Source organism: Lampetra fluviatilis, chromosome 53 (genome assembly GCF_964198595.1).
Source record: "Lampetra fluviatilis chromosome 53, kcLamFluv1.1, whole genome shotgun sequence".
NCBI classification, from domain to species: Eukaryota; Metazoa; Chordata; class Hyperoartia; order Petromyzontiformes; family Petromyzontidae; genus Lampetra; species Lampetra fluviatilis.
In genome coordinates, this window is record NC_136327.1 from 5,785,494 (window position 1) to 5,795,099 (window position 9,606).

The following is a 9,606-nucleotide window of genomic DNA, read 5'->3' on the forward strand; positions in this document are numbered from 1 at the left end:
CAGCACCACGCCCGGCCGCCTTTGTCTCCCCTAGTGGCGATGTTTACACACCGCACCAGGTACTTTTTGAGGCTGAGTGGGGAGCGGTAGTGTCGCGGTTAGCGCGCTGCGTTACGAACCCAGCGACCCGAGTTCGATTCCCGCTCACGACCAATAACAGTGGGAAAATATTAAAAACCGGTCCTGGGTCTCCCCTAGGTTGACTCAGCACCCTCTTAATGTTGTCTATATATATGCATTGACAACTTAAAACATTACGTAATACCACGTTATTATGGCTGTATTGTTCTTGTGATCTCGTATCACCCAGGAAAGCCTCCCCCAAGTCTCCGGGACACTTGCTTAGGAGAGTCATGCCACGTGTTCACGGGAGTTATCATTGCCACGTGTAATGCGAATTTGGTCATGTGCAGGTAGCCCCCCCCCCCTTATTCTCTTTCCAACATTGAGGATGTTCCGGCCATACAATCGTTTCCATAGTCGTTGTTATTTATTTATTTTAGTTTTCCAGACTTTGGTTGAGAAACAGTTGTCCCGTTTGCTTTCAGTGAAGCTCAACGTCTCGGTGCCATCTGTTTTTTCCTAACCTTCTAACCCTGTACGCACCGCTTTTAGCCCTAACCCTAACAAATATTAATGCCACTATGGAAAGCATATTCTTCTGGGGATAGAGATATTCACAAAATATTTGTTCCCTGGGGGGGTGGTGGGGTGTTAACAAAAATAAAAAAATCCCCCAAACATATTTGTGGGGACCAATATCTGTTGACACCCCAGACTCAAAGCCATTCCCTTCTTCGCCTCGAGGTGCGACAGGAATGCCCCGTCTGGCTTCTACGCTTTAACGCGGTCGTTTGTGACCAACGTAGTCCAATTTCGAATACATTTACGTAATCAAATTAGCTGCATTCACACGGCCGCATTGGACGCTTCAACAAACTCGGAGCGCCATACAGGCTCGTCTCAGGCATTTGGAAGGGCACCCCCCCCCCCCCCCACGGCGGCAGCTGTCCCTGTGCGGCAACATGGTGAGCCGGCGCCGGCTTTGCCAGGGAGAATCAGTCGGCCGGGGAAGAGGCGATGGTCACAATGGAGTCAATTTGGCAGTGGCGGTTAAACGTTTTTCACCCGGTACAGATACAACGGGAGGCTGATCAAGTGCCTGGGGGTGCTGCCGACAGATTGTTCCCTACCGATCACCTACATTGTTGCGTATCGTGCATGCTGCTTAATCAGTTGGAGTTGGCGACTCTGCTGCTGCTGATGTGTGGAGCTTGCCGTGAAGAGGCTGGGCCAAACATGTGAGCCACAACAACAACAACAGCAACAACCACAACAACAACAGCAACAACAACCCCCCCCCCGCCCCATCTGTGCACGACAGATTTGCGTAACGGAATCCTGCTATCCCATTCAATTCTCAATGAGTAAACGTGGTTGCGGTTGTGGAAAGGGTGGAGGAGTTGCCATACCTGGGCAGTGTGCTCATGACCAGCGCAGGGTTTGGCACGCCGGACCGGGTACTCTGTGTCATGTGCAAGAATGTTTGTTGACGTTCTTTCGCATCGTGCGTAGCCAACCGTGCTGATCGGTAAGGACAACAAACTAAGCACAAAAAGCAGTTTTTAAGAAATGCGTTTTCAAACCAGATGATTTCAAAGTGCATAGTTTCCCAATATCGGAGGGAGGAGCGTTCCAGACGGCCGCAGAAGCGCGCGATGCGGTGGCCACCCTCTTTGTTCGATAGGCAGCCAAAAAGTAATATAAAAAAAAAACTTTTTTTTTAAACACGCTTTTATGAAATGTACTGTAGTAATGGAAGAACTCCACGACTCCAGGAAGCGGCCCCGAAGCTTGCCATAACGTACGGGACCGTAGACAATTACAGCCAACGTCAGTTGACCGTGGACAATTAGACCCAAGCCGAAACATAACATATAAAAAAGATTGTTTAAAAATATTTAATTTTATTTTGAATGATAAAATATAGTATTGTCATCAGCATGACATAAGTATACCAAGTTTGCAGTCGATACCACATTGGGAAGTGGGTAAAAATTGAGTTACAAGATTTGAGGATACAACAACGACAACAACAACAACGACAACAACAACAACAATAGACAGAGTGAGTTAAATGAAAGCGTGTAATAAATCCGCCGCTGGTGCGCGGATGACGATCAGAGTTGGCCGTGCGGTACATGATGTCCATCGTCGTTGATGGCTCGCGGGGAATTCGACCCAAGTCACCCAGAACGTGCCCCCCGGTGGCTTTCGGCCAATCTCGGCAGCCACGCGGGCGGTGGAGGCCTCGGACAGAGAGGTTGGATGGGCGACTGCCAGCCTCACGGCATCTCGTTGCGAAACGACAAACTCCCGTTGTGACATTCTTCGCTTATACTCTTAGCTCTTTCGGTAAAGTCACGTAGGTAAACAATGAAATGAAAATTAATAAAAAAAGAAAATAATGTTAATTATTTTATTTAAAATAATTGTTATTATTTTATTTTTTATTCATAATTTTTTATTAATTTTTTATTTTTTATCTACGTGACTTTACCGAAAGAACTAAGAGTATGAATCCTTGCAGTCACGAAAGCTTCAAATCTAGAATTCTTCGCTTACCACGCTCGCCGGCTCTACCCCATCCAGCAGTGGATTGCAAGTGGGGCTGTAAATTATTACATTATTATTCATTGCTTTTTTTTGGGGGGGTGGGAGAGGGGTGGATGTGTGGGCAGAGGAGGAAAGGGGGGGGGTGATAGACGCTGCTTGTCACTTACGACCCACGCTGTCTGTGCCCGGCCCATGGGGAGCAGGGAGCATGGGCGTTGTTAATCTTGGTGTCCCGCCTGCTTCCTGGGGCTTCACAGCGACCCCAGGGCAACCCGGACTACAGATCCCCCATTGTGTCTGCGTGCGCGTGTGTGTGTGTCTGTCTGTCTACACTAGCCGGGAGACAAAGGCGGCCGGGCGTGGTGCTGGGCACTCACACCCGTCGTGTGTCGTGCTCGGTCATTGTCGGTGCTCGCTAACGGCACTTGCCCCAACAGTCTGTTGAGGCTATACGGGGGTGGGGGGGGTCTTTGTCTTTATCAGCAGCAAGTCCTTTACAGAGAAGCACGAGAGCTCTGTACAGGCTGGTCCAGATGTCTCGTGACCCACCATTTAATTTTCAAAATTTGAACAAAAAAAATCAAAATAAAATGTATTTAAAACAAACATAAATGTGCAAATGGGAAAAACATGTTAGGGGTCAATTAATTGGGGGGGAGGGGGGGTGTCATAAGACCGCCCTGTACAAGGCTATAGTGCTGCTGCTAAGCAGTCTAACTGCTCCACAATTTGGGTTATCCACTTTCCGCATTTATTTTACTTCTTTTATCCAGAATTAGTAGTCCAACGCTCTATTATTTGGTGAGTCTTCTCCCCATTCGATCCAGGCCCCTTTACAGAGGTCGCTGCATCCACAAACTTCAGCAGTGATCCCCCGACGTTGAGCCAACGTTGGCATGTAGTTGCAACCGTTGACCCAACGTTGACCCAACGTTTCAATTTTTTTTTCGATTTAAAGCTTTCGTGACTACAGGGATTCATCTTCTTGGTTCTTTCGGTAAAGTCACGTAGAATTGAAATAATAAAATAATAAAAATAAAACATAATAAAATATTATGTTTTAAAATATTATGTTTTATTTTTATTATTTCATATTATGTTTTATTTTTATTATTTTATTATTTCAATTCTACGTGACTTTACCGAAAGAACCAAGAAGACCAACGTTTCATGTTTACTGGGCCTCCTCTGTTTTTGGCGGCGATCGTCGTCATCATCACCGTTGGGTTGATTTTGTTTCACCAGAGTGACAGACGTGGATCACCGTCTATTTCTGACGTGATCGTTTCCTATCCTCTGCCTCCACCAACCTCCACGCCATCGGTCTACATTGTTCTAATTCGTCTTCTGACACCGATGCCATTCCGCTCGCCTTCCCATCGTCCTTGTTGCATTCATGTGCGCCGGAATTCTCCTGACATTTTTGTTGGCGGCGTTTTATGGGCGAATGAATCCCCATTTCTCAATGTGGAAAAATGCGGGTAACAGGAAATCTTTTAGCACTTCCAAGATACCCACTTGTGGATTAATTCACCAAATTCAAGTAATGAACACGACCTTCGTCAGTGAACCGAGCAATTTGCCTCCCATGAACAGCTTGCGAGTGAACTAGAGGTCTTTATCAATCGTCTAAACTACACTCCTGTAATATAATTGATGAATACACGTCGGCTAAGCTTTTGAGTGAAGTACCTCGTTTCAGAGAAGAAATCAATCGCTAAGCGGGAATATCCATCAAATGCTAGATGTCACGGAGATTCATCTTCTTGGTTCTTTCGGTAAAGTCACGTAGAATGGAAATAATAAAATAACAAAAATAAAACATAATAAGGACGGCTACTTGCGTTGTGGCCGAAACGTCGTGAGAATTATTTTATTATGTTTTATTTTTATTATTTTATTATTTCCATTCCACGTGACTTTACCGAAAGAACCAATAAGATGAATCCCTGCAGTCACGAAAGCTTTAGAATTGGCGAGTCACGGGTAGGGGAGCAGACTCGATGATTGTTAACGCATGGGAGGAGGCAAAATAAACGGGAAGTTGATGAGAGGAGAGACAAAGAGTGGGACGTGAGAGAGAAGGGATGGAAAAGGAACAAAAGGCGGCTGCAGAGGGGTCAGGCACGATGAGGACACAATCAGAATACGGATCATCGATTATCCGGCACACGATTATCCGGCTTCCAACATTGCAAGTGGGCCCGGGCCGATCCGGTGGAACCGTTCCAAAGGCTGCATCCAGTTCGGGGATCGTCTGACACATGGCAGTTGAAACAAGATCGTAGTACGTACATCACCCCATGTTGAGTCTTTGAGATCGGAGTGGTAAGTACGGTGGAGTAAATACGGTAACCTTTTACAGTAGGATATTTATTTGTGTCTATTTGTATGCTTATTTATGCCAATTTCATATAGTAAACACATTTTAAAACCCTAAAAACATATACAAAACGCCTAAAACATGTTATGCAAGAATGTGCTAAACAAAACTATTTTACTGGTAGGAACCTCCTGGTTACACCAGCCCACAGGGGATTATTGTGTCCGTCCGTCCGTCGTGCAGGGAGGGGCTGGGTGGGGAGGAGAGGGTGGGGAGGGGCTGGGTGGGGAGGGGCTGGGTGGGGAGGGTGGGGCTGGGTGGGGGTGGGAGGGGTGGGGCTGGGTGGGGAGGGGCTGGTCACGCCGTGGTGCCCTTATAAAACTCAATGTTTAACCTACTCACGCCGGCTTGTGCCCGCCCTCACAGTCGAGCATATTTGCGGAATACACCACGCCGCCGTTGACCCTGGCCATTGACCGTGCAAACCAACGTTCCTACCAGCTCCCTCCGCAGGAATGTGTTAAATAATTATGTCATTATCTGGCGTTCTCGAAAATTTTGCACCCCTTATCCCCGAATACGTCGGATAAGATAATCGATTATCTATTGTATTTATACTGGAGGAATCCGATGAGCTATAAAGCTATTTTTCACAGATGTCTAGTAGGGGCGGGTCAGAATGTTTCAACAAACAAGACAAAAATACATTATGAGTGCAAAGTATAGAAAGGTAAAACAATCACAAAAAAAATCTAAGTAAAAATAAAACTAAGCAACTTTTATTTTACCAGGTGAAGCTCACTGAAGTATTTGCTTCTGTTTCTGAAACGACCTGGCCACAAATGATAGCTCAACGAAGTGGCTTATCATTATGTAAAAATCTATAGCGGCCAAAACACTCTAAATAATCTCATAATAATTAAAATGTATAATGCGCATTCCATCCTAGGATCTCAAAGTGCAATGCATGAAAAGCAGCAAACAAAAACAGAACCAGAGCAACCGACCAAACTAAGGAGGGAAGGCCACTTTAAAGAGATTGGTTTTCAAAGCAGGCTTGAATACTCTTTGTTTTTTTCGATAAAGTCACGTAGGTAAAAAACTCAAATAAAATAAATGAAAACAACTAAATTAAATCACGACATTTCGGGCGCAACACAAGCGTCCTTCTTCAGGTGGAGACAACGTAGCGAAAGGACAACCGAAAGAACCAAGAAGATCTATTGTATGTATTTTGTGAAGACATATAATTAATTTTGGAGGGAGGGGGGAGTGACAATTCTTGTAAACATGTTGGATCAAATTTTACCCCCACATCTGGAGGCGGGGTCTACTTTCTATAACTTGTTGATTCAGCCCTTCTGAAAGGCTCTTATAATGAATGATATTGGTCGCGAAAGCCTACGTGTTAAACCTCATAATTAAGTTGACGGATAAACGGAATGCCGGGCTTTTATAATAGATGGATGTGTTTACCTTATTATGGTTTATGTGCGTGTATGAAGCTGTCCTGTGTTGCCACCGTGTGCTTTTGCTGTTGCGCCCGAAACGTCGTTATTCCATTTAGTTTCATTTATTTTACTTTTTACCTACGTGACTTTACCGAAAACAACAAAGAGTATGAATCATTGCAGTCACGAAAGCTTCACATCTAGAATCATGCTTGAACACATATCTACCGACTCCGATTGCCTGATTTCAAGTGGCGACGCGGGGCCTGAACGCTACTGCACAGAGTGGCGTCTGTTTTCACAGCGGGACGCGAAGGGAGCGGGATTCAGAGTGGGCGTTGCAATAGAGAAGTCACGTGATTCACGGTGAGGTTTGAGCTGATTTAAGAGACGAGGATTTCGAACTCCTGCAAAGGGCTTCTCGGCGCTTTCCGCCTCGCTCGTCACTCCCACTGGTGTCCTCTTCTCCCGCCCCACCCCTCCATGTGTGTAGATACCAGAGGTGGGACAAAGTCATTGTTATGCAAGTCCAAGTCGAGTCGCAAGTCATCAAATTCATGACTCGAGTCTGACTCGAGTCCAAGTCACATGACTCGAGTCCACATCTCATAGGTGGGACAAAGTCATTGTTATGCAAGTCCAAGTCGAGTCGCAAGTCATCAAATTCATGACTCGAGTCTGACTCGAGTCCAAGTCACATGACTCGAGTCCACACCTCTGGTAGATACTATTGACTCTATTGTATGTTTCGATTTAAAGCTTTCGTGACTGCAGGGATTCATCTTCTTGGTTCTTTCGGTAAAGTCACGTAGAAGGGAAATAATAAAATTATAAAAATAAAACTTTCTAAAATATAATTCTCACGACGTTTCGTCGTAAAATAATTTTCACGACGTTTCGTTGTGAGAATTATTTTATTATGTTTTATTTTTATTATTTTATTATTTCCCTTCTACGTGACTTTACCGAAAGAACCAAGAAGATATATTGTATGTATTTTGTGAAGACATATACTTAATTTTGGAGGGGGGGGGGGGTGACAATTGTTGTAAACATGTTGGATCAAATTTTACCCCCACATCTGGAGGGGGGGGCGGTCCACTTTTTACAACTTGTTGATTCAGGCCTTCTGAAAGGCTCTTGTAATGAATGATATTGGTCGCGAAAGCCTACGTGTTAAACCTCATAATAAAGTTGACGGATAAACGGAACGCCGGGCTTTTATAATAGATGGATGTGCTTACCTTTTGATGGTTTATGTGCGTGTATGAAGCTGTCCTGTGTTGCTACCGTGTGTGACGTTGTGGTTACTATATCCTGGCAAATATGGCTCTACCTAGCTTTGCTTCTACCGTTTGTTTACTTATCTTTCGTAACACAAAATATATATTTAAGATATACGGCCATACACAACGATTGCCAAGTTAAATTTAATCTTACGTTGATTTAAAAAATATATTTGAATTGGTGGCTCAATTATAATGGTCAACATCAGCTACGAAAAGTCCACTGCTGGATGAAGGTCTCCCCAAGCCGTCGCCATCTCTCCGACTAACCTGGGATCACTGCAGGCCATCTGGAATATAACTTCAATTGCCATTTTGGTTTCTAGTACTGGTAGGAACCTCCTGGTTCCACCAGCCCACAGGGGATTATTGTGTCCGTCCGTCCGTCGTGCAGGGAGGGGCTGGGTGGGGAGGAGCTGGGTGGGGAGGGTGGGGCTGAGTGGGGAGGGGCTGGGTGGGGAGGTGGGGGGTGGGAGGGGTGGGGCTGGGTGGGGAGGGGCTGGTCACCCCGTGGTGCCCTTATAAAACTCAACGTTTAACCTACTCCCACCGGCTTGTGCCCGCCCTCACAGTTGGGCATATTTGCGGAATACACCACGCCGCTGTTGACCCTGTCCATTGACCGAGCAACCCAACGTTCCTACCAGCTCCTCCGCAGGAATGTGTTCAAACTAGCAATGCGTACATCATGTGGACGTCACTTTCCGTCCCTCCCTCCAGCCAGCCAGCCAGTAAAACTTAAAAATATATTCAGAAGTGTGAAAGTCCACTTCTGCAGGAAATGAACATATGGGCCAGTGGCGCAATGGATAACGCGTCTGACTACGGATCAGAAGATTGTAGGTTCGACTCCTGCCTGGCTCGATAGTATTTTACGCGGACCTATTAGGCAAATACAATCTATATCAATCGTTGAGCGGGGAAAAGTCATCGCATGATTTGGTTTTAGAATTTGCCTTCACAGTTTCTGCGCATGTGTATCCAGCTGTGTTTTGCTGCCACCCAATGTTGATTGGTAGTAATTTTCATACAGAATTACTAAAACGTTTACATTTATTTGTCTGTGCATGTTCATGTATTTGTAGTGATTTTCATTTAAAATTATAGAAACATTTACATGTAATTGCCTGCACATGTTTATAATGAAATGGCAGTTATGGGTATTATAATTTTTTTGTCCTGTACTGTAATACGTCCCTCGGTTTAAGAAAACAAAAGCTTTGTGTGTGAGTTTAGTGCACTCTACTGGATTAAAATAAACATTTCAACCATTGAAACAGAATAATGTGGGATGGAGTGCATTATATTATATTTACACTATATTCTTGGTTCTTTCGGTAAAGTCACGTAGAAGGGAGATAATAAAATAAAAAATATAGAAAACATATTTATATATAAAAGTTGTATTTATTATTTATTACTTTATTTTATTATTATTTCCCTTCTACGTGACTTTACTGAAAGAACCAAGAATATGAATCCCTGCAGTCACGAAAGCTATAAAATCTAAATTGATATTTACACTGTTAAATTCTGAACACTCTTAATGTTTGCAACACTGAAGTTTCGAAAATCAGTATTTTGTATTGGGATGAAGCCCAACTTTGCAATTTTATTTGTTAAGCTATTAATTGACCGTTGCTATGACGAGGCCGTTAGAAATTCGGAGATGGGCTCATATGTCAAATGGTTATGATCAAATTGCAATCTACACAGCTGGAAAAAAACACATCAGAATAAATAACTGCATACCTTTCCACCCAGTACACCTAGAACATTGTCACCACCGTCGGGGCAACGTAACACTAAAGGGGTATTGCCTAAAACGTCGGATATTTTAGTTATTTACTTTTGAAGTAACAATGTTGTTGTTGACGAATGTGTTCAGTGATTTGTTAATTCCGCACCACTGCCGATTAGTAAGTTAAAT

The 9,606-nt window shown here is 44.2% G+C and overlaps 1 non-coding gene across 1 annotated transcript; it reads left to right on the forward strand.

Moving 5' to 3' along the window:
* Positions 1-8,467: 8,467 nt before the first annotated feature.
* TRNAR-ACG (transfer RNA arginine (anticodon ACG)) lies at positions 8,468-8,540 on the forward strand. The gene has a single exon. It is a non-coding gene; the product is annotated as a tRNA-Arg (tRNA).
* Positions 8,541-9,606: the final 1,066 nt, after the last annotated feature.